This window comes from Gambusia affinis, linkage group LG21, assembly GCF_019740435.1.
Source record: "Gambusia affinis linkage group LG21, SWU_Gaff_1.0, whole genome shotgun sequence".
In the NCBI taxonomy this organism is placed as follows: Eukaryota; Metazoa; Chordata; class Actinopteri; order Cyprinodontiformes; family Poeciliidae; genus Gambusia; species Gambusia affinis.
In genome coordinates, this window is record NC_057888.1 from 7,281,810 (window position 1) to 7,289,110 (window position 7,301).

At 37.4% G+C, this 7,301-nt stretch overlaps 1 long non-coding RNA gene across 1 annotated transcript; it reads left to right on the forward strand.

The window, feature by feature from the left end:
• The first annotated feature begins 3,787 nt into the window (after window positions 1–3,787).
• On the forward strand, window positions 3,788–6,135 carry LOC122824060. The gene is made up of 3 exons (XR_006369443.1): window positions 3,788–3,870; window positions 4,610–4,693; window positions 5,410–6,135. It is a non-coding gene; the product is annotated as an uncharacterized LOC122824060 (long non-coding RNA).
• The last annotated feature ends 1,166 nt before the right edge of the window (window positions 6,136–7,301 follow it).

The following is a 7,301-nucleotide window of genomic DNA, read 5'->3' on the forward strand; positions in this document are numbered from 1 at the left end:
GTCTCTGCATAATTTCCAGCAGGGAAGAACATGTTTGGAAATTACTGCCTTGAAACAGTATTCATCCCCTAATGGCATCATTTTACAGTGAAACATGATGGAGGCATCATGCTGTGGGAGACCATACTTAAGCAGAAACCTGGAAGATGGTCAAAGTTTATGACAGGAGCTAAATAAAGGGTAATCTCACAAGAAAACCTTTTAGAGGCTGCAAAAAACTTGAGACTGGAGATGAAGGAAACTATAAAAGGTACGTAAAAGTGTTAAAATGGATCTGTTAAAGTCCTAAATCCAAAAGAGAACACTTTAAAATAAATGTTCACTGTCGAATATGACTACGCTTTAGATGTTTTGCAAAATAAGAAAACAAAAAAAGGAGGAAGCATCCGTCTTTACATGTGCAAAGCTGGTAGAGAAATATTCCAAATGAGTGGCAGCTGTAACTGCACAGAAAGGTTTGCAAAGAATTGACTTAGAGTGGCTTAATGCAAAGGGGTAGTATAATTTTCTGATTTTTATTCATGAAAAAAAAATTGAAAATCATGAATAATTTCTGCACCATTTCACAATTTTCATTCTAGCTTGTGTTGGTCTAGGGGTCTGCAACCTGCGGCTAGAACAAAATATAGCTCCAGCAAAATGTTTTACTTTAATTATGAAGATAAAAAGAAGCTTTTAAAAGTAGCTTTTGTTTTTAGTTTCAAACTATGCCCCATTTCTAAGAAAGCTACATATTGTTTTAATTTTCCATATTTATGGAAATGGCTCACTCACCAGGCTTCTTTCTACTAAGGATTTTTTTTGGGGGGGGGAGAAATTAGATGATTTATTTTGTTCTATGATCATAAAGTAGAAATTAACTGTAGCTAAATATTTTAGATGTCAAAATATTTGATCAAGCATATTTTAAAAACATATCTATTTTTTTCTGTTCTCGGTTTCTTCTTTTTATAACTTTGTTGCATAAAACTGAACCCTGCTCTAACTTAATATGTTTTAATTGAACTTTTATCAATGCAGATTAAATCTCACTGAGAAAATAAAATGACCATAAAATTGTGGAAACTATACAGAAAACAACAATACAAGTGAGGTACAGTGAGTTTCAGAATGCGTAAAATTATAAGTATTTGTTTTACTTCCTTAATTCTGTACGTATTGAGGGAATGCAGAGTGATGATGTCCTGGAATCGGAGGTTGTGATTGGTGCGTTTGGGTGACATTGAGCAATAAGCATGAGGGCAACAATGGAAAACTCTGTATTCTGAAATGGTAATGTTTTTCCACATGCAAAGTGAAATGATGGGGAAGAGATTCAGATCCAGTTATAAACCGTATTACTCCTTGATGAGAAGAATACAATAACTCTGCTCATCATAAGGGTCTTCAGCTTATTGGCTCTGGACCTGGATTTGTCTCTTTACACCCTCCACACTGACTCTTAAAGACTTATTAATGTTTTTAAATATATAGGGTGATAAAAAGATTTGTTTCAGAAGTTTTTCTTTGTGTTTAACTGCAATATCTGAATAGTATTTATTTAAAAGAATGACACCAAGGTTATATTTTTCCCCCCCAATAACATGAAAAAAATTTCTCCCTTTAAATTTCCATTAAAAACAGAAAATTTGGTAAAAAATAAATTGATTCTGTTTCTGTAAAAGTTTCATGAAAACCTATTATTAGTAATCCCTAAAAATGCAAACTTATAAATATTTAGTAATGTGTTATTAGATTTTGTTTCTTACCTACAGTATCAGGTAAGAATGTATTTATAGTCACACTTATAGTTTTCAGTATTCTTTCTGTGCAATCCAGCAGCCAAGCAACAACCTTTTGTTGCCAAATTCACCCTCGTGTCTTTCCTGTGATAGTCTAAGTCTTTGAATAAAACATAATGAAGTCAGTGCCTGAAATGTGACCAAGTCTGAAAAATGTCAGTAGTATGGCCGGTTTTTTAAATATATTTCTGCCTTGAGTTTATTTAATGATGAAGATAAATATATCAAAATAAAGAATCCAAACAAACTGATAGGTTAATATTCTGCAAAACTACATTAAAAAACAAAAGAAGAATATCAATCTGCAACTGTCAAATCACTACAAGCGATTATTTGTCAAATCAAAGGCTTAGCGGAGTATGGTTGACCTCGTCACCCACCTGACCCCGGCACAGCCGTGCCTGGATTCAGCAGAGAGGGTCAGGCTGGTGTCGAGCCCTGTGGTTCAAAGGTGAGTGTAAGACAAGTGTTATCCTGGAAATTAGACCAAACTAATTGTCTATTAGTCCACTTTAATTATGGCAGAAGCAGAAAAACGTCTGGTTCGCTCATTTCAAGGCCATGACACCAGTCATTGATGAGGGTGAGGGGATAGAAAATTAGATTATGCATGCTACAGTGCACTGGCCACAAAAGCAAATTCCCAATTTAATTAACAAGCAAAGACAGTCTAACAAAGATCATCCACTGTATTATACCTCCAGCTTTATTTTCCACTTCAGCTTTTTATCCCGCTTATATCCCAGTTATTCAATTATTTCTAAGATAATTTAACAGTTTCATTTATAAAATTAGCAAACACAGTGAATACTTAATGTTGATTGGTCCACATTTATAATTCATGCTGGCCCCAGAGGTGAAACCTGACCCTTGTTAAGTTGCTCATTGCTTTAGCTAAATTCCTGCGTCGATGCCGGAATAATAATTAGCATATTTAAATGAGCTTACAGCTAGTTAACAGTCCAGTTGACTCCCTACTGCTTCATGTTAAGCTCTGTCAGCAGCCTGGATCTCCATCTGCAAGCCGCTGACTCTCCCTTGGTGAAAGGTTTAGCCGGGTTGCTTTGATCAGATAAATCCTCATGCCAAAGGATGGACTAGAACCTTCCTCTCTTTCTGCTGAAAGACAAAGACACTTGGTTCCTCTCCTTGGGAACGCTCACAGTATCACAGAATCTTATTTCCGAGCAGAAAGAAACAACAACATGCAAAGCACTTAAGATGTAAGATGTTGTGAGTGCACTTCAGTTTGTAGTGCACCTTTTTTTTCTCTGGAAAGTGCACTCAGGAGGGGAGGTGGAGGAGTGCAGAAGTGGCTTTGACATGCATGAAGAGGCCGATTGCTGACTGGGATCTGTGCATAAACCCGCTTTTGTTCTAAATATGTTGTGCCGGTCACGGTCATTATCGCAGTTCAATGTTTGCTACCCATGACTCGACCCACATGTGACTGTGGAGAACACCTATAGAATATCATCCTGGAAGCAGTTCCTCACAATGAGGAATGTCTATTTTTGGATGAACTGGTGCATTTTCTGCTAGGGGAGAGTAAAACCGTCTTGACAGCGCTGAATATTCACAGACACATTAAAGTGTTACTTTTAGTGGATTTTACAGTAAAACATCTGGCTTGCTTTCTCAAATTAAGCTATTTGTGGCCACATAATTACAGTCTAGACATGCTTGTGTGAATTTGAATGAATTTAAAGTTTTTGTAAACATTTTGAAGAGTAAAATATATACAATGTAGTCAGCTTAGTTTGTGTTTATGTACATACACACAATCTAAACGTCTATTCTCGACGTGACATGTTTCTATGGTGTAGTTCATTTAACAAATCAAGTTATAAACAAACATTTGTTTGAAGGGAAAAAGGTTCAGAAATTTGTGTGCAGCAGATAAAGAGAACGCTTTAGTAATTGGCCTCTTTAAGTTCACACGTGCCATTAATTACGTTAAATGCCATTAACCTTATCTAAACTTCAGCTGGACCAGTGGGATTTGCCTGATATTTGCTCATTCGTATTTTTGAGGCAGAAAACCTCCAGGAATGCATCACTAAAGGAACTTCAGGAATATCCAGGAAGTGTAAGTTATGCTTTAATTCAGTTCAATTCAAATTATTTATGTAGCACCAATTTACACCTTGTCTCACTTTATAATAAAAAACTGAATTCAGTCCAATCATACGTCCATTGCAATTGATCCTAGTTATCCAACAAGTCAGTCAAGTTCAGTTTATTATTAAAATTGGTTCAAAAAAGAAGGAGATCCAGCAGATTGCATCAAGTTTTTGACTTACAGCTAACTAAAACTCTGAGCTGGCTCTATGGGTCAGAAGTATGACTTTTAGAAACTCTAGGAATCACAATCCAAGGAAGAAAATCTGCAAAAACTGAATCATCACCCAGCAAATAAACTGTATTTGTTTCCTCCTAAATGAGATATGTTCTTGAAGTAACCGCTTTAAAGGTTCATTACTGTGCCATAAATATTTCTTATTGCTTTTCAGCCATAGAAAGAGTTTAAAACCCTTTCCAGACTGACAGATGTCAATTAGTTTCCTCTGATCCTTCCTTAAACTTCTGCTTTTTGTGATATTTTAACCTACTTCATGTTGACACACAGGTGTTTAATCGACTCAAAAGGTCAGGCTTGGATATAAAAGGTCAGACATAGGCTTGGATGTAAACATTAAACCACAAAATTAGGTTAATTACATCTTATTTGTTACTTAGCAATTAGAGAAAATTATATTTTGAAAAAGGCCAGATTATTTTCAGTATTTATCATTAGTCTGACATGTTGTCATCTATATGTGTTTTAGCTTAAACCTATGGCTGGAGACGCATCCCTGAAACAACAAATCTGTTCCTGCAAGAAGGACTGAACATGGACCCTTGAGATAACAGTAAGCGCACTTAATGCCAGGATAACTGGGCGACATATGCTGGTGATATAATCTTAATGTAGACACTTACATACATCTGCTGCAAGGGGGATTGGTTTATGCTTCCATTAATGTGCAGCATGTTAAGTCGTCTTGTTCAAAGTTGCTTCAATAGCTTGTTGTTTGTAACAATGTTGACATAGAGTGATGAACAGGGCATCATTATTTGAGCCTTTAGAAAAGTTTGAGAAGGTTGAACTTCTCCCAATCAGAATCAGATCCATTGACTACATGACCACATCCTACTCAGACACTCTTTGTAAAAGAGAAAGTGCATCAATCAAATTGTCCCTTGAGGGATGCTGTAAAAGGGATTGGCGTTACACAAACAGTAATTTGACTTGTCCTGGTTTTAAAAGGGGGCCCGTGTGTTGTCATGTTGCCCTCCTGTGTCGAAGTTCACAGCGGGTGTTGACCGGGACTCCTGGATCAATCTGGGATTGTCTCACCGTTCGGTGCAGAGAAGCCTAATGGGAAAAAATGTACCACCTCATCACCACCTCCCAGGGTCGCCATAATGGAGCATCTATGGTCATTAATGGAGCGTACCTCCCACCTCAAGAGTCTCTATTCAGTCTCTGTCATCATTCACGGCCATCACTTCCTCAGAATCTAATGGTTTTGGAGGTTCCTTTTATCCCTTTGTCTCTACGCCTCTGTGTCTCTTCCCCATTTAGGAGCCCAAACTGGAGTACGGGCCATGCTAGTTGGGTGTTGGGTCTGACCTCTGAACCCCCTTCACTGGAGGCTCCTTCAGCTTTGTTTTGGGCCTCCGTCCCCCTTGCCAAGGTGAATCAGACCCCGGGCGGGTCACAGAGAGAGGGAGCCACTGGGGGTCTCATTGTCTTCCTATTCACTTCATAGATAAGTGGACATCAGACGCTCCCTTATAGCCACACACACTGAAGGCACAATTTCCACACAAAGTGACAGCTCCCAGTGCGAGAGGAATGCATGTGAATTGAGGAGGTTCAAAGAAGCAACAATGTAGGAGTATTCGCCAAGCACAGTTTCTCCTTCTTTTTATAATTTTGTGCAACTTATGCAACAATAGGAAAGATTACCGTCAAACAATTTATTCTGCTGTGAAAATTCCCTATGAAGCATACTTAATCCATCAGGAAAGAATCTATATGAAGCTGTGCAAAGCGTTTTCCACCTACATTAGAGAGAAACGCTTTCTTAAATCAGTGATTCAGCAGGATTGACCAGTGCAGGCTTATTCTGCCTTTTGTGCTTTAGGGGGCAGGAGAGAGTCAGAGGAAAAAGATAAGAGCCGTGAAGCTGGAGCAAACCTGTGGCTGGGGGGAGATTAGGAGGTAACTCTGAGGGGAAACCTGTCCCCCACCCCCATGTACATATTCTGGGCCGAGACCAGCAGATGAGGATTATTTCAGACTACAGAAGGGGTGGGGGTGGGGGTGGAGGGGTGTTGGCGAGTCTTTTTGATGACGCTCTGCTTTTGAATAAATGGAAACAAGGTGCAATGACTAATTTAAAGGGATCTTAGACACAGTATGTTGTGTTAATTGAATAATAACAGCGTTTTCAATAAAACCCTGTTTCACAATTTACATAAGAGATGCATTCTTCCTTTTCATACAATTTGTTGTCATTTATTTCTTTTCTCTTCTACTGCTCTAATGTAGTGAGATTAGAGCATCAAAGCCTCCCTGTAGATCCATTGACCACTCATTTCATCAGCTCATCACAGGACATATTGCTGTTTTGTTAGCCCAGTGAAAAGCAGCTTAACAGGTTCATCCTTTGTGAGAGCTGCTGAGAGTTAGAGCTTTACCCCAATTGCAGTCTGTAATAAACTTTCTAGTCTGACCAATCTACAGACATCACCACAAACCACAAACTGGGAATTATTTTTCTGACGTCAGGTAAGAAAGAACGAGTCAAGTCTCTGTTTCTGTTCAACAAGAGGAGGGAGGGAGATAAAATAACAATAAATTACGTAAATAAAAAATATCTATCTGTTTTTCCACACTATTTACCATGACAAAAGTGAGAAAAAGGAGTAAGTTTCCACCAAAAAACTCAGAAATTGTGAGATTAATATCCAAAATTTTCTAAACAAAAAAGGACATTTCTAAGTTTTAAAAGGAATTTTCTTTTAATTTTCAAACTCAGAAATTTCCATAATTTATTTTTTAATATTTATTTATTTATTCGTTTTTTACAAAATTTCTTCAGTTTTTTGGTGGCAATTTTGTCTTATTTTTTCTATCTACAATTTTACTAGAATGCCATCATAATTTACCTATACTATTTCACCCAACTGAAAAAAGAACGAAAAGAAAAAAAATTGTTGAAGCTGAATCCTGACTTATTTCCGATTAGCACTTAGTTTACATTGAACTTAACTCAAGTTAATACCAAGTAGCAACAAAAGATGCTGTATGTTTTTCACTCATAGTTGTGCTAACAAATGAATCTGACTATAGTGGCCAAAAATAAACATTAAAGTTTAAATGTTTGCATACAAGTGATAACAATAACGTCACACAATGAGAATATTGTATCACTGTTGCCAACTCCCCTGTAAGGAAAGTAGCTATTG